This window comes from Dasypus novemcinctus, chromosome 3 (genome assembly GCF_030445035.2).
Source record: "Dasypus novemcinctus isolate mDasNov1 chromosome 3, mDasNov1.1.hap2, whole genome shotgun sequence".
Taxonomy (NCBI): domain Eukaryota; kingdom Metazoa; phylum Chordata; class Mammalia; order Cingulata; family Dasypodidae; genus Dasypus; species Dasypus novemcinctus.
Window position 1 is genome coordinate 37,505,762 of NC_080675.1, and position 21,984 is coordinate 37,527,745.

The window sequence follows — 21,984 nt, forward strand, 5'->3', positions numbered from 1 at the left end:
CTGACTTGCCACTATGCATCTTCAAATGATGCCAATAATTAAAAACTGACTGTACAGGAAGCGGGTATAGCTCAGTGGTTTGAGCAACTGCTTCCCATATATGAGGTCCCAGGTTCAATCCCTGGTACCTCCTAAAAAAAGTGGGGGGGGAGAAAGCGGAGCAGACTTGGCTCAAGCCCTTGAGCATCTGCTTCCCACATGGGAGGATCCTCGGTTTTGGTTCCCACTGCCTCCTAAAAACAAACAAACAAAAAACAGCTAAGGGGTGCCAATGTGGTTCAATGGTTGAGAGTTGGTTTCCCATATATGAGGTCCAGGGTTCAATCCCCAGCTCCAGTACATTAAAAAAAAAAGAAGACTTTAAACTTATTTTAAATTTGAAAAGTAACCATTCTAAAAAGGTATAAAAACTAATTTAGGGAAGTGGACTTGGCCCAATGGATAAGGTGGCCACCTACCACATGGGAGGTCCACAGTTTAAACCCCGGGCCTCCTTGGCCCGTGTGGAGCTGGCCCATGCACAGTGCTGATGCGTGCAAGGAGTGCCCTGCCACGCCGGGGTGCCCCCACACACAAGGAGTGTGTCCCATAGGGAGAGCCGCCCAGCACAAAAGGAAGTGCAGCCTGCCCAGGAATGGTGCCGTACACACAGAGAGCTGACACAGCAAGATGATGCATCAAAAAGAAACACAGATTCCCAGTGCCACTGATAAGGATACAAGTGGTCACAGAAGAACACACAGAATGGACACACAGAACACACAGAAGAATGGACAGAGAGAGCAGACAACAGGGGATTGGGGTTGGAAGGGGAGAGAAATAAAAAATTTAAAAAAAAAGAGGTGGTGCTTCTGGCTGAAGCCATTCTTAAAAAAAAGAACTTAGAATTGACTCAACATCTCAAGGTCAAATAGGCAAATTAGGTAATGTTTAAAATCCAACTTATTACTTCTCTGAAACAGACTTTCACTTATTCCAAAAACATTAAGACAATCCCAACTCGGCACAATTTTTCTATATAATATGATTATTTGAGTTTTTTTTGTCAGCAAAGTTTCCTTGAGACCTGGGGAAAATTCATTTCTAAATACTAACCATGTAAATACCAAATTATTTTGAATATAGATCTTTTTCAATAATCTTCTCATATCGAGAACTACTGTGATATGCTGGCATCCCACAGAGGCAGTAGATGACAGATAAAAAAACAGATCGATCATGGAATAGAGATGATAGGAATGAGAAGAAAGGATAATTCCCAAAAAATAAACTTTAAGACAGTTTTATATGAATTTTTCTGTGCTATAAAACTTTATTTTTGTTTAGAATGGGTGTCATCTCAAATATCTTCAACAAAAGAAAATGGAGAAGGAAAAAAAAAGCACAGCAACTTCACTCACATCAAGACCTATATACATAAGGAAGTTGTTTTCTGTGTTTTTTTCCTTTTTTGGTGTTTTTTTGTTTTTTGTTTCTAAATAAATTCAGTGTTCACATCTCTATAAAGAACTAACACGAACACACAGCAAATGGACACAGTGAGCACACAACTTGGGGGGGAGAAAAATAAATACAAAATAAATCTTTAAAAAAGTAAAAATAAATACTACAGTAAAAAGACATTTTAATATACTTAAAATACTTTTTTTTTTAAGATTTATTTTTATTTATTTCATTCCCCTTCCGACTCCCCCACCCCCCTGTTGTCTGCTCTCTTGTGTCCATTTGCTGTGTGTTCTTCTGTGTCCACTTGCATTCTTGTCAGGTGGCACTGGGAATCTATGTCTCTTTTTTGTTGTGTCATCTTGCTATGTCAGCTCTCCGTGTGTGCAGCGCCATTCCTGGGTGGGCTGTGCTTTTTCACGCAGGGCGGCTCTCCTTGCGGGGTGCACTCCTTGGGTGCAGGAGCACTGCACCCACACAGGCCAGGAGGTCCTGAGTTCAAACCCTGGACCTCCTATATGGTAGGTGGACGCCCTATCAGTTGCGCCACATCCGCTTCCCCTTCATATACTTTTTAAAAACATTTGAAGTGATCCACTAAGACTGTCTCTAAAATACATCAATTTCCTCTGCTTTGTCCACTGAAGGAGACATATGGTGCAGAGGGCCAGTCAGTCAATGCTTCAGTCATGGGTGCCTTCGATGGAAGCCTTGCTGCAGTCCCCAGAGTCTTACAGGAGCTCCTCACAGGCCTCGGTGCTGTGGGAGGCAATAAGGATGAGGTGAGCATGGGGCCAATGTCTTGCAGTTTGGTCTGGCAACCCGCTGTGGCTGATCAGTCTTCCCGGGCACTTCGTCTCTCTAGCTGCATCCACACAGTTAGTTTTGCTCAGATACTGAAAATAGTGCCTGTAGCTGACCGTGGAGGTGTCTTGTGCATACAGGGCCTCCCGCTTCTTAGAGTCTGTGATCTTGATGAGGACCCCGTGGTATTCCACCACAAACTCGCCCCAGGAAAACCACTTGGTGGCAATCACTCCCCTGCCTTTGCCATCAATGAGGTCAATATTCATTCCTTCCTCCTTTCCACTTTCCATCAATTCATACATCCTTTTCCTTTCTTCAGACTGCAGCTCAGCTTTGCTCTTACGGGAGCATCTTCAGCCACGGTGGAAATCCATGAGTTTTTTTATTCCTGTTGCATTTTCCCTTGAGCTTTTTCTGGAGGGGCCTGTTTGCCCTTGACGGGCTTTTTCAGAGTTTGTTTGGTGACAGCTGCACTGGTGGAATCACAGAACGAGGTGGGAGTTTCAGGAGGTTCTGCTGCTTCAGATTTTCAGTTTGGAAAAGGTGCCAGGGGATCTCTCCTGGCATCTTTGGTCTTCTGTTCCTCAGACTGCATGGTGCTCCATGTTGCATCCTCAGTGTTTCTTTTCTCTTCTCACTTCCACAATTTCAGCTACTGGATTCCCCTGGCATTTGACTTTATGATGTGTGACTGAGTATGCTTCCTTAAGTGGGGAACGCATTCCAGAGCATTTTTTCAGGCTCATGTAGGAATAGATCTTGGATTGCCTGGTGAATAAATCCTCTCCCAGCCAGGCCCAAGGTGGCACACCCCGCGTCTTCCTCCTGATCACCACTGTCACAGTGCCCCAGAGAAGGGCCAACAGCACCCCAGGGCACCCCCTTCCCCAGTGGCCTGAAAGGCAGGATCCAGTAATAGTGCCGTGGCAGCCCAGGACAGGGGCTGATCACACATACACAGGCAGGGAGCTGCCCACCGACCACAGTCTGGCTCCTGGCCTTGGAAGAGAGGGCCATGAATTTTAAATGAACGTGTGTGTCTTAACTGCCATCACATATTGCTTCTCTAATTGTTAGAAGTAGCCAACACCATTGACACCTCTTGGTTAATCCCACACAGGTAAAAACTTGTCTGGAGAATTCAATTTGCCACCCTTTAAAAAACTCACCTATAATTCTACTCATGTAACCTTCAAACTTACAGCAAAGTAGTTATGTATTATTAAAAAGGTAGAGCCTTACCTGAAAATACAGAGTTTTCGATTCTACCTCTTTTACAGAAATCTTGGAAACTGGTTACAGTAAGTACCACAGGAGATTCAAAATTGAAATTTTACCTATGGATTGAAAAAAGGGAAATAAATAATTTGAAATATATGTTCAATGAAGATAAAAACATCAATCTGATCAGAGATGAAATTTCCATACACTTGTTAAAAAGCCAAATGGTTTCTGCAGGAAACCTGTTTTCTGTGACTCAAATCCAAAATGGAAAACGTGGGTGGTTCTTCCTGTCTTATTATTAAGAGTCAGCCAATTGGCTGATGAAGTTTTCACACAACCTAAGCTCAAACATTAGCCTTCCATCTGCTCTGATACCACCGTACCTTAGTGGAATGGAAGAATCTGAAAAAAAGGCTTTCTTTAGCCTCAAAGTAAGTCTTTATCAAAGCACCTTTGGCTTATTTTATCTAAACCACAAACTGCCAACTCCTTCAAAACCTCAAATCCAAGAGATGTGAAAAATAATGAGAGCTAAATCACAAAATAATTCAGTAACTTCTCAGCTATCTCTGACTTTGGAACAATGATTGTTAAACAAATCTCCTAAGCTACAGTAGCAGCATAAATGTGAAGGAGGGTTTCCTGGCTCTGCTACCTTAATAACTGTACCTCCTATCTACCCACACAGCACTCTTCATTTGCCAAAATGTGTCTGCGAACAGACACTATATTTGAAACTCTAAACACACAACTCTGTCAGAACGGACTACGAATCCAATAATTCTGTAGGATATTGCTGCATATCCACCTAGAGCTAGTAAACTAGTAGCGAGATACAGATTTAACTGAAAACAGAGCACATGATAGTAAGCCTTCAATGAAAAAAAAAATGGGTGCATACAAACATGGTAAAAACAATCCCATATATACTACTACCTAAAAGTCTCCTTAAATTAATACCAATGAACAATAGAAAGCCTACAAATACCAAACAATAAAAATTCAGAGAGCTACTTCCAGTATAATTTAAGAACTTTAATGGGAAACTGCATATGGATAGCAACTGTCCAGTTCCTGTAATTTCAGGCTCAATTTGAAAATTCCTCATGCCCCTGAAAACCTTTTCTCAAAATGCTAAGAGGCTTCTTTCTAGAAGTTCTCTGCTTAGCAAAGAAGGCCCACTTACAGGCCATCAGTGGCTGTCTGGCAAGTCCTTGCATAATGACGCTTCTGTTGCACACAGGAAAACCCCTTTCCCAGGCTACGGTGAAAGGCACTAGCTCCTGAGATACTCGTTTCAGAGGAACTGTTGTGTGGGAGACAGTAAAACGAGATATGCACTCAATCTGTACATTTGAATTTTTGGAAATATTTGCTTAAGCAAATCATAAGCAAATACAGATCACAAATTTTTAGAGCTAGAAGGGTCCCATTACCCCATTCCTATTGCAATGCACTAATTTTATAGGTAAGGTTAAGTCAAATCTCATTACTTTTTGAACCTCCTGACCAACCAGACCAGTGTTCTTACTATTCATTTTACCCTGCTCTCTACTCAATTGTGAAAATTACATTTTGGATCATTTTAAAATCAAGTTACAGGGAGTAGGTGTAGCTCAGTGGTTGAGTGTCTGCTTCCCATGTAAGAGGTTCCATGTTCAATTCCCAGGACCTCCTTTAAAAAAAAAAATCAGGGAGGGAATGTGGCTTAAGTAGTAGTTAAGTGCCTGCTTCCCACATGAGAGGTCCCGGGTTCAGTACCAGTGCCTCCTAAAAATAAAATAAAATAACAAGCCAACAAATGAAAAAATCAACTCAGGGGAGCTGAGATGGCTCATTCGTTGAATGCCAGCTTCCCACACACAAGGTCCAGGGTTCAATCCCTGGCCCCAGTACCCTAAAAAAAAGAAGAAAGAAAAGAAATCCATTTACAACTTAGTAAAAAGAACAATGTCTCATTTAACCATGTGATGCAAAAATGAATAATTAACAAGACTGATTAAAAAGTAAAAAACCTTTACAGTATCCCTCCAATAAATGTGCTGAGGGCAGCGGGTAGGGAGGTCTGTTGCCTTTCCCCATGCAAGTATGGTCAAATTTGGTCCTTAGGAAAGAAGTATATACAAATTCACATATACAAGTCATTTCTTTGGTTTTTAAATAGTGCTTCCAAAAAAAACACCAGTACCTCAAGAAAAAGATACAAAGATATGATGTCTTATTTTACTGACACAGAATGTTGAAAAACAAAAATAATAATCCTTTCTTCTCAAGTTAAGGATTAAATTATTTTCTAAATAAAGTATTTTTCTCTGTACTATAATTAATTTCCCCTAATTAGAGGATCTTTTAGAATTCCTTAGCATACATCCTTTAGAACAATACCCCTTGCAGTTTTCCTTAAAACTCTGATTTCTGAATGCCTTTTCTAAGACAACTTTTTCATTCATTTTCCCAACTTCCAAAACAAATACACATACTTACTTATACAGATAAAAAGAGAAACATATGGGAAACGGACTTGGCCCAGTGGTTAGGGCGTCCGTCTACCACATGGGAGGTCTGCGGTTCAAACCCCGGGCCTCCCTGACCCGTGTGGAGCTGGCCCATGCGCAGTGCTGATGCGCGCAAGGAGTGCCCTGCCATGCAGGGGTGTCCCCTGCGTAGGGGAGTCCCACGCGCAAAGAGTGCGCCCATAAGGAGAGCCGCCCAGTGTGAAAGAAAAGTGCAGCCTAACCAGGAATGGCGCGGCCCATACTTCCCGTGCTGCTGACTTGACAACAGAAGCGGACAAAGAAACAAGACACAGCAAAATAGACACAGAGAACAGACAACCGGGGAGGGGGGGAATTAAAATTAATAAAAAAATAAATCTTTTAAAAAAAAAGAGAGAAACATAAAAGATATGCATAAAATGAAACATACGCATGAAAATTTAAATTTTTTAAGATTAAAAAATAAATCTCAAAACAAATTCATACTTGCTCCCTGAATTATCTCCAGAGAGAAGCTTATATGCCTTCCCTATTAACATACCTCCATGAAAATCCATACAAAGACTAGTCCTAATTTTGCACCTAACTAGCTGTGTGATTTTAGGCAAGTCATTTGCGCTTTGGACTTAAGCTTATACATAAAAAGGTAGAATACTTTATTTCTTTGATATTTTTCAGGTTTAAAAGCCTTTAATTTCAATTTATCTCTTGTTAGGATTTTAAGTAACATCTTTAATTTCCCTGAATTCTGAAAATCAAATATACCTTTATATAATATAGGTTATGCCCTAGAACTTACCACAGTTGCACTAAATCAATGTTTTAGAGCATTATAGATTTCCCCTCCCTTTTTTTAAATTAGAGCAGCTGTAGATTTATAGAAAATCCATGCAGAAAGAAGAGTTCCCATATAGCCTCCAGATTTTATCTTCATTAAGAGTATTTCCTTGTCTCATTTGTTAGCTTTTCCAAAAAGGTTTAGATTAACAGCAATGGAGCGTCACATCTAGATGACTCTGCTGAACCACTTTCCCAACTCTGTGGAGACCTCACTTCCTTCCTCTTCTCTCTCTCATCATCTCAGTACCCTAATACTCTCAAACATGGCTTTTTTTCTTTTTGCTTTTTGCTACAGTGTTGAAAACGAAAACCTTCTGAACCAGTAGGTTTAAAACCAGTTCATATCCAAGTCTACATTTGAATTTAATATCTAAAGAATTTGTTCCACTGATAATAACTTCATAATTTAATGATGTTTTTCCTCTGAAACTGAATTCCTTGTTTACTGACAAATAAACAAGGAGGTTCCAAAATACTGTATATAGCACAACTCACACACTGATACCAACTGATAATTGAGGCCATCCCCAATTACTAATGAATAGAATAACCACTAGAATTGGGAATCCACCAATTTACTAAAAAGAGTACCTGCTTTTGAGAAGTTCATTCATTCAACATATATTTGAGTACCTACTATGTAGCAATTACTGTTTATTCTTCATGCTGGGGATACAAAACAAGATGGACAAAAGTCTATGCTTTCATGGTGCTTACTCTCTAATGGAGGAGATACATAAGTAGTAAAAATAATTTTAAATGTATGCAGGCAGCATATATACATCCATACACATATAATGTTAGAGGGGATATGTGCTATTGAAAAGGAAAGGGCAAGATGACAGGATAAGGGAATCTGGAATGAATGAAGAAAAGGAGGCTGCTATCTTAAATAGGGTGGGTCAGGGCAGGACTCACTAAAAAGAAAGGTCTGAACAAAAGGCTTGAAGGAGGTAAAGGAGCCATTCTGAAGTTTCCTAGTAATTTTTATCTTGTACAGACTATGCTTGTAAAGGCAAATACCTTATCAAAAGGGTGGTGCATGAGCAAATGTATGAACAGCCCAGAAGAGTCAACAGAACAGAGCTTAGTGTAAATCCACCTCAGTTTTGCAGCTTATTTTTACCAAGTGAAACTTGATCCCTCAATTAAGCAGTAACCTGTCCCAAGTACTGTTTTGAACAAAATTTCTGATTCTATAATTCATCTTCTCAAAACTCAAGGACAAATTTCCAAGTATTTGTACTTGGAAATCAAAGAGCACCAGTTCCACTTGTGCTCTATACCCAAACCTCAATAAGGTGTACCTCGGAGCACTGAAGGCTTTCTCCCACCGCAGAGAAACCTCTGCTTCCCCAGAGAGTTTAGTGGAAAAAGACTGGACTGTGGTATCAGGAGAACCAGGGTCTACACCAGCCAGCTGTGGAACCTGGCACAAATCATTTTACTCCTTGGGCTAAATTTTCCTCAGTTAATAGGGTTCTGGGTTATATGATTCCAAGTTCCCTTCTAGGACTAAGTTTACTTCAGAAAAAAAAAATTAGGTAAATAGCCATATATTGAGTTATAATAATGGTATGCATTATAACTCTGCTCACCCACCATAAACTTTAACCAGTTCTTCTAATAACAGAAGTGGATTTATACTGACCCATCATCAATCTCAAGTCTCTCCAATCAGAAGAACACATTGGAAAGAATGAAAAATGGGTTCTGCCTTGCAGTACTGTTCACCAAGGACAAAAGCTGCAAAGGCACAGCACTCTTGTCCTTGCCTTTATTATGAACATCCTCTGACTAGATTAATACAGAACCCTAAAGTAACATAAGCATGAAACTGCTGGGTTTTTACACATTCTTTATGTACACACACACCCAATTAAAATATATGTTTTTAATAGTAGTGTTCCTTAAAAGTTACTTACAAGCATTAGCAGTCTTCATATTACGTTATTTTAAATAGGTGTTATAATGAGAGACTGTTACCATCTTTTGCCCGTTCTTGCCACAGTTTTACAGTTCCCTATTGTGTAAAGCCCACCTTCCCAATGTAGAATTAAAAAAATAAGTCAAATAAATAAGACAGGAGTGGGGGCACTATGTTTGCTGCCTCCCTTACCTCTAGCCCGGCAGCCACGTGAATTACGTTCTACCACCAAGGCACACCCACATGGGGCTCCCGCAGAACTAGAGTTACAAGGGAAGAAGCAGGGAGGGGCATGTGAGGCACCCTCTTGGATGGCAGCACCCACGAGGCTGCTGGATAGAAGCCTGTGATTCTGGAGGTGGCAGAGTAGCTCTGTCTTACTGATTTGGACATCCTGACTGAGACAAAGGTAACAGCAGCTCCTCCAGGGTCCAGTTCCACGGTTAAGTAGTACTGGAAATGCCAGGCACTCAGCCTACAGTCTCTTTCTTCAGCACTCCCAATGATTTGCTAAGCTAGCTGTCACCCTTAATAAATCCCTTTCTGCTTTAACTAGAACAGATCTCAGTACCTTTAACTATAAAACCCTGACCAATACATGTAGCAAATACTAGTTTCATTATTTCCATGAAACGTAAGAGTTGAGATTGAAAGAAATAAGTAATCCATAGGCCATTCCACTATAAACCAAGATTTCTCTGTTTCAGGGCGGGGCTTAAATCCACAATCAACACTTCAGACCTTTCCCCATACATACTTTCTTATAAATTTCATCACCTCCACCATCCAAGCAGAAGAAAATGCTATTTATCTAACTAATTTTCTGTCAATAAAGAGTCTGATGACAGTAACTTGGCAAAATATTTGAGAACAGGATATAACAAATATCACTTTCTATAGCAGCTCAACTTTATGGTGAATCCTGCAGCTTTAGGTAGCACTCTCTGAACATTCCCAAACTGCAAACCAGGTGAGCTAATGCTGTGTTCAAATGCCAAAACGATCAGCACTTTGTGCCAAGGCACAACTTAATTCACAAAGCAGCAGTGAACTTTTCACTGGTTTTTCTCCCATCCCTCAGGGCAAGATAATCATTAAAATCACAGACACATCAGGTAAACAAACACACCATTACCTAACACCAAAAGCAAGGTGGAAACGCTGAATAGTGCTTATGCATGTTAAAATTCTCTTCTTGGTAGCAAGATATTAAAACCCATAAAATCAGTTGGCAAAGTTGGAAAAAGTAATCAGTTGTTAATAATACTGTTCTTTAAAATGGAAACAAAATCTCACCAAGGACATCTGATATCTTTGAATAATCAAATTACTCTGAACTATCAAACTGCATAAAATAATCTAGGCAGGGAAATGGACTTTGGCCCAGTGGTTAGGGCGTCCGTCTACCACATGGGAGGTCCGAGGTTCAAACACCGGGCCTCCTTGACCCGTGTGGAGCTGGCCCATGCGCAGTGCTGATGCGCGCAAGGAGTGCCGCGCCACCCAGGGGTGTCCCCCGCATAGGGGAACCCCATGTGCAAGGAGTGTACCCCGTAAGGAGAGCCGCCCAGCGCGAAAGAAAGTGTAGCCTGCCGAGGAATGGCGCCGCCCACACTTCCCGTGCCGCTGACGACAACAGAAGCAGACAAAGAAACAAGATGCAGCAAAAAAGACACAGAAAACAGACAACTGGGGAAGGGGAGGGGAATTAAATAAATAAAAATAAAATCTTTAAAAAAAAAAAAAATAATAATCTAGGCAAAACTTTATAAAAGATCACTTATACACACTACTAAATCCAATTAATGACACTGATATTCTGGTGTCTCAACACCAGAGAGGTGTTAAATACAACGGAAAGCACCAGCATGCATGAAGGGAGATTCAAGCCCAGACTACTAGTTAGTGCCATCCAGCCCTGAGTGCGCCAGCACTCAAAGCACTATGTCTTTGTCTGCTCCTTCTTCCTGCTGCCTTGAATTGCTTTTATCAAATACTTTATAGTGCACATAGCTTTAGCACTAAAACTATGTTCTGCAAATGGAAGCCAAAATGGTGGTGCAGAGAATGGGAACATACAATAGAGAAAACATAAACTACATTTCCCCCTAAGGACAAGGCAAATGAATTTGCTAAAGAAATCTTACAGCTTGGCAACCTCAAAAAATTTTAGAAACAATAATCTCCTAGAGCCTATCAGAAAAGAAGTTACCAAGATGAGTATGGAGCTTTACTATGATTACACATGTACCTTATGTGTTCTTTGGCTGCATCTGGCACTCACTTTTTAAATGAAGTATTTCTGGGTTAAAATGACACCCAGCCTACTTCTTTGAGGCTTTTTCATTTCCTTACCTAATCTGAATTTATGGTTTCTCATATTTAGACTCTCACCATAATCAATCTTATTGCAAGTTTAAGGCTATGATGTTTATTTAGTATCTGCCACTTTTCATCACCCCACTGTGAACCCCCTGATCTAAGCCACCATCTCCACTCCCTTGGATCACTGCAACAGCCTTAACTGGTCACCTGACTTCAGCCCCTGGCCCCAACAGTCTGTTTTCAACACAACAGCCCAGGAAACCTGTTAAAATCTGTATGGGGTCCCATCAATTTCTACTTAAAACTCTTCAGAGGAAAAGCTAAAGCCACAGCAAAGCTCCCCTGCACAGTCGTTGTCTGAATGCCTCTTTGACCTCAACTCTGCACCTCGGCTTATCCTTGCCCCCTTCTGGCCCCACAGCCTCAGGTCTCCAGTCCCAGTGTCCTCTCAGCCTAAAATCTTCCCCCAGACATGTGCGTGATTATCAACCCAATTTCTTCAGGTTTTTACTCAAAACTCACTTTCTCCATCTTTGTGACTTTGGGCAGTAAGCAAAGATTTTTTAAATAGGACATTAAAAGAGTTTAAAAAAAAAAAAAAGCAAGCCAATAAGTGGAAGAAAATATTTGTAATACTATCTCAGATACTATGCCACAAACTAGATATATTACCCAACAAGGGACTCCTCCAGAATATGTTAAAACAAAACAAACACTCCTCTAAATCAATAAGGAAAGTGGTATCAAAATGGCCAAAAAACTTATGCAAAGGAGTTTGACTAGTCTTCAGGAAAATGCAAATTAAAACCACAATGGACCGTTTTCCACACCCACCAAAATAGCTAAAATTAAAATGGCAGGCAATACCAAATGTTGACAGGAAGGTGGACCTCTCATATGCTGCCAATGGAGCTATAAATTGACATAACCACTTTGGAAATCTGTTTCTTAGTATGTACTAAAGTAAATATACACATACCCTATGACCCAGCAAATGCACTAAGATTATCCCCAACAGATGTTGGTACATATGTTCACCAAAGAGGCAGAAATGCACTAAGATTATCCCCAACAGATGTCAGTACATATGTTCACCAAAGAGGTAGCAGAATGATGTGGCAGGAATAGTGGTACAGTCATACAACGGAATACTACACAGCAATGAAAATGAATAAATCACTATTGCTTGTAAGAAACATGGATGAATCTCATAAATGCAATGTTGTGCAAAAGAAGTCAGACATAAAGGAGTAAATTATGTATGACTGAAAGTAATACAAAGCTCACAAACAGGCAAAACAAAGCTAAACATTAGTGTCAGGAGAGTGGTTACCTGTGTGGAGAAGAAGGTTTAACTGAGAAGGGAACCAGGGCTTCTGAAAGGCTAATAATAGTCTGTTTCTCAATCTCAGTACTGATTACAAGCGTAGTCACTTTGTGAAAATTCACCCAGCTGCATATCTGAGCTTCTTGCATTTTTCTGTTTATTATAGTTCAAGATAAAGTTTCTTTTTTTAAATCATCTCAATGACGATTCCTTGTGTATACTTATCTAATAGTCCAACCACTCCCTCAATATTTCATATCCCTCTTCCCCTTATTTTTCCCATTTAGATGTATCAATATCTAAGATACTATCTCATATACTAGGTATATTTTACAAATTTATCTTGTTTACTGTCTCTGCCCAATAAACTCTAGGTTCTGCAAGGACAGGTATTTTGTCCACTTTGCTAAATACAGAGTCCCCAGTGCCTAGAACAATGCCTGATAGAAGGCACTCAATAAATATGGGTTCAATTAATTTATTAATTACATACTATTGCACAATTTAAATGTAATTACATTTGTGAATTCAAGCCATAAAATTCTTGCACTCGCCTTAATATGCTTAAACAATTACGCAGCCGCCACTCTGGTTCGACCTTTCCCAAAATGGTCTTGAGACCTCTTATCTTCCTGATCATTCTCTACAGGCTTAAGCTTCCCTATTCCCAGATCCAGTTCTGACCAGTTTATAGTACTACACAGAATTCAGTGCATTCCATAACATCTGTTTTTATATGTAAGACCTAAGGCTGTATTGACCTTTTTCTAAGCCATATCCACCCTGCTGACTCATGCTGCGTTTTAGATCAAATAAAATTAATAAAGAGCCTTATCTCTACTTAGCTTACTTTTTCCCCTTTACATAAACACAAATCAAGAACCATTCCCATTCTAGAACTGGGCCATTGCTCTCTGGTCCTAAATGTAGAATATTTCAGGTATCTCCATCTATTCCTGTTTTAAATTTTAGCTCACCATTTCAACTTCTTTTAAGCAGTGTTTCTCAACCTTTCTTCATTATCTCCTGTTCTCCTCCCTTCCCCTTCAACTTAAGCAGCTTTTCCCCTAATTATTCTCACCCATGGAATTTTAATGCCAAAGATATTCTGTATATCTGTTTATGTATATAAGTACACTATGCATTATGTAAAAAAGATCTCCACCCACCCAAGAACCAGTTCTACCTCTTTGATAATACTCATTTTAAGTTCTTGATTCTGTCAACTACACATTACCTCACCTTTCTAATTTTACTTCACATGTAAATCTGTCAACAATAAAACCAGTTCAAAGATAAAACTTGTAACTAATATTTTATTTTTTTTGTAACTAATATTTTAAATCAAATACAGAGTTCAATAGCACAGGAGGACTTTACGCCCAGCTGATACAGACTTATTAAATCAACTTTTTTAAAGTATACTTATTCAACCAGCTACAAATCAACCTAATTCTCAGTTCACATTTTCCCACCTTGTTCATAAGGATGGCACTTGTTAAACTAAATAGGTTGTTGAAATCTAAAGACAGCAAGGAACACAGGGCATTTTTAGGGCATTAGAAATGCTCTGCATGATTTCACAATAATGGTTACAGGCCACTTTAAATTTCTTCAAAATTTATAAAAGTGTACAGTCTGAGATGAAAATCATAAAACCACTGACCATCAACTGTACATCAATTGTAACAAATGTCCCATCCATATGTAAAATGTTATTAATAGGGGAAAGAGGAAAAGAGTGAGGGCATTGGGTATATGGGAATCCCCTACATTCTCTACGTGACTTTTCTGTAACCTAAAGCTTCTTTGAAGATAAAATGAAAGAAAAAGACAGACTGGGGCAATATACAGAAGAAAACCTCACTGTACCACAGATCTCACAGCAATGAAAGACATATTGTCTAAAAAATTATTTTAAAATTTTTTACTTTTATTTTTCAGGTTTTTTTTGGTATTTTTATGTTATTTTTAAAACTATCATTATTATTTCATTTTCTTATTATTTTTATTTGGTTATTTTCTTGGCTTCATCTTTGGAGAGGTTCTGGATCACAGAAGGGTCACAACTGGGGCAGGGGAGGAACATTGGTGCAGGATGTCAGTGATGGGTGGATGCATGGGAGGGGGTTCACCTGGGGCAAGATTCTAAGGCATATGAATGTATTCAAATGTTAATGGAGTCCTGCTACATTCTCTAATGGGACAGCAAGAATAACCTGAGTACAGAGGCAGTGCCTAGTGAAGGAGAACAGACCATCGCACCAGGCCCTTGATATTGATGATTGTACTTCTGAACCTTTACTTTGAAATTGGTTGCCTAAGAGTTACCTCCTGAGGGCCTGCCTCAGATGTGTGGCCTCTCTCTAAGCCAAACATAGCATATAAACGTGCTAAATGCCCCCTAACCCAGCGTGGGACATGACTCTCAGGGATGAGCCTCCCTGGCACCAAGAGATTATTATGAAGCACTCACTAGCAATGCACCTGGAAGAAGACCTTGCCCATAGGAGAAAATGGTAAATACAAATGAGTTCTTATGGCTAAATATTTCAAAGTAAGTCAGGAGGTCATTTTAGAGTATATGCTTATGCACATCTCAGCAAGATCTCATTGACTGCCACAGTAAATGCTGCCTAAAATAGCAGGGCTCCTGAGGGCTCCAGAGACATCCAGACACTATAGGCAGGGCAGACAGCTCAGGAGTTTGGCACCCTGCCATTGGGTCTTACCTTGGAACTTATGCTCCCTAGAATGAAAGAGCTGAACTCATCTGTGGTTTCCCTACACATGGCTCCTCTGCTCCTTCTATCTGAACCTATAGTTAGTACTAGACTTGATGGGTATATGTCCAAAAGACTTAAATCTTTGGTCCATCCATGTGCCAGTTGGGCTCTGAATCTCAGGAGAATTGTTAACACCTACTCTCCAGTTCACTGGACTCACCCAGGAAAACTAACAGGTGATGACAATGGACACCATCCACCCCAAGGAACAAAGAGTCTGCAACTGCAAGCAAGGGAGTTCTATCCATTTTCCCCCAGGGTACCTAAGCCTCCTCTCAATTAGAGGCAGAACAGACATCACCATCCCCAAATCCTCAAGACTGGGGAAAGAATAATGAACTAAAGTAGACTTATTATTATTCTACTATATATTTATTGTTATTCTAGCAATGAAAGAACTTTTATCACTGATGTGGAGGCAATGGCCACAGGAGGTTCTGAGGGGAGGAAGAGGGAAAAATAGGTGCAATATGGCGCATTTTCGGGAGTTTGGAATTGTCCTACATGATGTTGGAATGATGGATACAGCCATTATATATTTTGTCATAACTTACAAAATTATGCAGGACAGGGTATAAACTATAATGTAAAATATAATCCATGGTTAGTGGCAATGCTTCATGTGCGTTCATCAATTTTAACAAATGTACCACAATAATGAAGGATGTTGTTAATGTGGGAAAGTGTGGGTGCGGACGAAATGGGCATATGGGAATCTCCTATATTTTTTATGTAACATTTATGCAATCTAAAATCTCTTTAAAATAAATTAATTTTTAAAAAGATAGCATTCCTTAACTATTAAATCTATTTTAAAAAACAAAAACAAAAAACAAGACTAGTATAGAATGAATTATTTCAGTCTTTCTTAAAACTCTGGTATCTGTTCCCTTTCTTGGCCTCCATGGCCTCAAGCCCATGTAATCCTACCATCACTCCTGTAAGAGTTTTCTTTTTTTTTTTTAATAGAAGTATTACCTTTCCTTTTTTATTTATTTATTTATTTATTTCTCTCCCCTTCCCGCCCCCATCCCGGTTGTCTGTTCTCTGTGTCTATTTGCTGCATCTTCTTCTTTGTCCGTTTCTGTTGTCAGCGGCACGGGAATCTGTGTTTCTTTTTGTGTCAGCTCTCCATGTGTGCAGCGCCATTCCTGGGCAGGCTGCATTTTCTTTTGCGCTGGGTGGCTCTCCTTGTGGGGCGCACTCCTTGTGCATGGGGCTCCCCTACAGGAGGGACCATGCAGGGACACCCCTGCGTGGCAGGGCACTCCTTGCACACATCAGCACTGCACATGGGCCAGTTCCACACGGGTCAAGGAGGCCCGGGGTTTGAACCGCAGACCTTCCATATGGTAAACGGATGCCCTAACCACTGGGCCAAGTCCGCCACCCTGTAAGAGTTTTCTAAGTTCCCTTAGGTTCATATCAGTACTTTCTATTTTCTACATTCTTTATAAATTTTTAAATGTAAATCTGATCATGCCACTTCCTAGACATTTAAAAATCTTCCCATGACACCCCCATGTATATAAAATAAAAGTTCCAACTCCTTAGCATGATACACAAAAGTTTTTTACCATGAGGCCATTTTAATCCACTTCCTTTCTTTTGAATACAAAACACTGACTCACTTTGAGATTTCAGGTATCTTCTCTCACCTGCTCATTTCTCAAATTTTCCAACTGGGATTCCTCAAAAATAACCACAGTTTTCAGTATCCTGAGAAACAATTCATTTTGGCCTAGAGATTTTTACCTATTTTAAGTGGGAAAGTGTCGCTTTGTTCTCACCTTTCTTATTCTCCCCTTCTTTGTCTGAAAACCACTTTCCTTGCTAGAAAAGACAGTAAGAAAATAGGAGTGGGTCACTCTGAATGACCTCTTGTTAAAATTAAAACAGTGAATTTCTGGCAGAATTCTAGTATAGAATTCTAGCGTAGTATAGAATAAACAGGTGATTTGATAACACTCTGAGAAAAGGGTAGTGGTTACCAAGTACCAGGATGGTTTCAGTTTTCCAAAAACTGGCACTCCTGGGGCCAGAGGTATAAAGGTAAATGTCAAGTTCCCAATTGGTGGGAAATCAGCTTGTAGCAGCACGTATTTTTAACATATTTCTTTGCTTCCCCATGCCAATCAGGGCATTGGAGTCTTCCCACTCTGCTGGCCTTTGGGTATCTGCCAAACACAAATGATGGTGGCTGACTCCCTTGCTATAAAAGGCTCTGAATAGCCGCTGCTTGTTCTCATTTGGGTAGTCTTCATTTAATGCCACACCGCTCTATGCATAGCACTCAGCACAGTATCTTGCCCACAGCAGACACGTGGCACACAAGAGAACTCAATAAGCATGATTTGTTGAATGAATACGAAATATTCAGATAATATTTAGAAACAGGCTTTGTTGATTGATAGTGGGTAGACCAAGGTGTGAATGTGGCATGTCCTCAATATATTTGTATTATCGCGGTTATGCAACATTTTTTCAATGGCTGCTTTCAAACAACCTAAGCAGTTAAAGATGAAAAGTCTGCAAAATGAGGACAGGGTGAACTACTCAACATGATTCATTGCTACAGTGGTAAACCAAGGACAGAAGGGTAGATAGGCCTAAGGTCCCTGTCTTGCTATAAATGAGTCTGCCAGGAGTTGAATTCATTAAATAACCTCAGGGTTCTCTGTCCCACTTATAAGGGACATCATGGCCCTGTTCAGTCGTCAAAGTTTAATAATACTATTTAAAGTTAACCTTTGTTCTTAAGATAAAATAAGCCCAAATACTAAAGCAAACGAAGGATTAAGATAAAACCACCCCAGCCATGTCATTACACTACCAAAAATCCTTATCTAATAAACCAAAGCAGAAAATCTTATGGATGTATTTAACATGAAAAAGAAGTTAGAAATATTTGTGGAGAAATGACCTGTACATGAAGTTTACAGAAGGGTATATTGGATTCAGTAAACATACAAAGCCAGTAACTCAACAGAAAAGTTCAGGTATTAAAATATCCTCCTGTCTCACCATGATCTATCCTAAGTTAACTCCTAAGTTAATTGAAATCCAGTGAGTTCAATTCTGTTTGATCCCTAGGTACACGTTTGAAGGAACCAAAATTGATCTTACACCTGTTTTTGTATTTTCAATTAACTTCAGTTCCATTAACTTCTCTTTTAAAATCTGTATATTAAAAGACATTTAAATACCAAGCAGATGCTGACTTGATGATAGCATGACAATTTTAGGGCAATAGGTGAAGTCAAAGACAGGATGATAATTTCACAGCAGAAGTCCATGCTGCAAAATAAGAAAGCATTTCACCCCAGAAAATAAATCTATCACATTTCCTGCCTTGCACTCAGTTGGGAAGTAAAGTGAAAGTGATCATACTAGAAAAAACTCTTTGGTTATTACAAACTGTGTGAAGATTTACATTTATTTCACCACAACTATAAAAATTTATGTCTCATCTAGCTTTTCATATTAGAAATATTTGCAACCCTCGGCCTATGAGCTTCCCTAGCAGGTTCAAGTCCATCACGAGGGTGTTTGCTACATCTAAGAAAGGTCCAGAGTTGGCCAGAGAGAACATTCAGTGGCAACCATGACCTTGAATCTGCTAGTAGGGAGGATATTAAATACATTATCCAAGATTTTCTCTAGGTGTTGAGATACTTGCTCATCTTCACCTCCTAAAAGCTCACACATCTATCACCTAATTTCTTTTACAATAGAATGAGGGAATTTTTTTATATTAAAAGTAATGGTGTAACTACTGTGGCACACCATGCCCAAGACCCCCGGCAAATGCAAAAAGATAAGAGTCTGATAAGTAGGCAACTTAGTTAACCTTATGAAACCTCAGTTTCTTCATCTTAATGCTAATAATACCTATTACACAGAAATCTCATGAGGATGAAATGATTTAATATAAGAACCTAACATAAAGCTAATTCGTTTGCAGAGTTAGGCAAAAGGTACTTTAAAAGTATTTAAATGAGTACAGTAAAAGTAAACAAAGATGAGGGTCACCTTGCCAGGCCAAGATCCTACAACAGAGACAGAAAAAGAAACCACGACATAGGTCACATGCCATTTCTAGGAAATCTTGATCATCACTGAAGATATGAAAAAACAGTCCCCAAATCTCCACTGCAGCATTACACAGATGAATGATAATCTACATGCCACATTCAAAAATTATACCAGCAAGACCAGCCTTTCACTGGAGAAATGGGTGGAGAGCTTATAGCATCAGCATGGCATAGTGTTTAAAACAAATTACAAGTTTAACAAGGTGGTGGTCATAGCTACCCTATTATGAGTAGACAGGCTTTCTGGCATTCCCAACAATAAAATAAACTCTATGCACACAGCCAAACCCTGACTGTACCAGACAATTCCTCAACTCAGTAGCTGCTGCAATAAGTCTTTAACAGAACTCAACATCCTGACTCCCACTCAGAATCCTAACATCTATCTCATAGGCGTGTTATAAAAGCTAGCAATAATGTGACCTGAAGTATCTGGCACACTGGGTACTCAATATATGGTAACCAATGTTAATTTTATTACTAGGAAAGGACAAAATCAAAAAGCTGAACCTGCCATGCAGTAATCGAAGACTGAGTAGCCCTTTTCAAATAAGAAGTAAAGTTGTATGATAGCAACTGGATAAAGAGCACAACAATAAGCCCGACAACAGGGAATAAATGAGTAAACAGCAGGTTAATTGGCTTAACATCCAAGAATGGATGTCAGCGTGCCCACCTCTCTGAGGTATATAAAGAAACAAATAAAATGAGAAACTGTCCCTGCCCTCATCTACCTGAGAAGAAATCACGTGGTTTTACCATAACCTGTCCGGCTGCATTTCCCTCTTGATTCCCTATCCTATTAAAGCAAAACCCAAAACTATGTATGCATTGTCACGCAATGCAGGCACTCAATAAAAATTTGTTAAACAAATGAGAAATTCATAGGATGTCAGCATTAAAAGTGTCATCTGACTCAAGTTTCTAAGCCTGGCTTTGCAGACTGTTCAATCAGAACCTCCAAATTGGAGACTGAGAAATCTAAGAGTCTCATTTCCATGGAGACTGAGAACCACCAATCTAATTGATCCCCCATGAATTGTCTGAATGCCCTTTACAATGACCCCGTCCAAGAAGGATCCAGCCTATGCATGAGCACCTCCGAGGATGGGAAATGCAGCCTATCACGTCTTCCCACAGCTCTACCAGAAAGTCTTTTCTAACGCGCTCACTCTAGTTTGTGTATTTACTCCATTCATTGTATTCTACACTGTGAGGCCTGAGAATACAAAAGTAATCACTCCTTCCATATCAAACATTGGACTTTGGTGACAGGGATGACATCCCCTCTGCGTCTTCTACAGTCTAAACCTCCTTGGTAAACTAGGCATTAATTATTAAATGTTATGCTCTTTACGTATAAAATACAAGACAACAGGATTTCAGCGAAGAGAGAAATCAGGGTAAGTTATAGTAACCAAAAAGACATCAATGAAAGAGGTAGCCTTGAAGGATGAGAAAGATACCAATAAAACTAGAGGTCAAAGAGCAGTATTGGATCAAAGGGGATAAGGGAGACAAAATACTGATAAGGGGCATGATATTCAGGAGGGGACAAGGGAGATGAAGCTATAGATAAAGAACTTGGTATATTATACATATGTTTTTAATTGAACAGAACTAAAATTGAAAATGAACAAAGGCTCAAAGGAAATCAGAATAGTTGGGAAAAGGAGAGAGCAGAGACCCAGCATATGAAGGCAGAGATACAGTCCTGAAAAGGTTGAAGAAATCAGATAAACAAGAAAGGAAAGACCCAACAGAAAGGTTATAAAAGCAAAAGAACCACTTTTGTTGCTTGAAACTAGCTCATATACAGAAGTGGTACATTAGAAAGAATAATCCGACAAGATTAACTGGAGGCTGAGGGTAGCAGGAGTCAAGATGTTTGTAATGGAGACTACTATAGCCCCCTAAACATTAGAGGTCACGGGTTGGGAAACGGCTGTGGCTCAATCAGTTGGGTTCCCATCTATCATATGGGAGGCCCCGGGTTCACGTCCTAGGACCGCCTTATGAAGGCTGGCTTGCCTGCATGCCACGGAGTGCTGCCCGGCCCCGCAAGCGCCGCGGAGAGCCGATTCAGCAAGGTGATGCAACAGGAAAAAAAAAAAAAGGGGGGGGGGGGAGACAAGTAAAAACACAGAAGAGCATGCAGCAAATGGACACAGAAAGCGGACTAGCAAGCCACAAAGGGGGGGCGGGTGATAAATAAAAAATAAATACATACACACAGAAGAATGCACAGCGAATGGACACAGAGAGCAGACAGTAAGCAAGCCCAAGGTGGCGGGAGGGAAATTAAAAAAAAAAAAAAAAAGATGGTAGCTATCAAACTAAGAATTAACATTGAAAATGAGAATTCAAGGGAGAAAAAAAGGCAAGACTTAGTCACTGATCCAATCCAAGGTAAAAGGGAAGAATCAGATGACATCTAAGTGCTAGAAGAAGTGGAATGTGAAAAATTCAAGGAAGAAGCCGTGCAATACTCAGACAAGGAAGGCAAGGCTACTGTGCAATCCTGTGTAATAAATGCAAATGTGGATTAGTATCAGGATAGTTTTGTTTATGAAAGCTTCAAAGTTTCCTCTCTGCTCCACAAACCACAATGGTAACTGGTGGTTTTGCTATTTTTCTTTAGTCCCAGCACAGTCTGTAGTTTTAGCGTTAGCAGACAGGGAATATCTGGTTTTGAATCTGAAATATGCAGCACTAC

The 21,984-nt window shown here is 39.8% G+C and overlaps 1 protein-coding gene and 1 pseudogene across 49 annotated transcripts in view; both read right to left on the minus strand.

Moving 5' to 3' along the window:
• SIPA1L1 (signal induced proliferation associated 1 like 1) overlaps positions 1-21,984 on the minus strand; it is a 399,857-nt gene that overhangs the window by 354,397 nt on the left and 23,476 nt on the right. For all 49 annotated transcript variants that reach the window (XM_058293142.1, XM_058293172.2, XM_071213827.1 and 46 more), the window contains one exon: positions 3,493-3,587. The gene's annotated coding sequence lies outside the window, so the exon portion shown is untranslated. The remainder of the gene's footprint in view (positions 1-3,492; positions 3,588-21,984) is intronic.
• On the minus strand, positions 2,119-2,900 carry LOC101441386 (N-lysine methyltransferase KMT5A pseudogene; annotated as a pseudogene).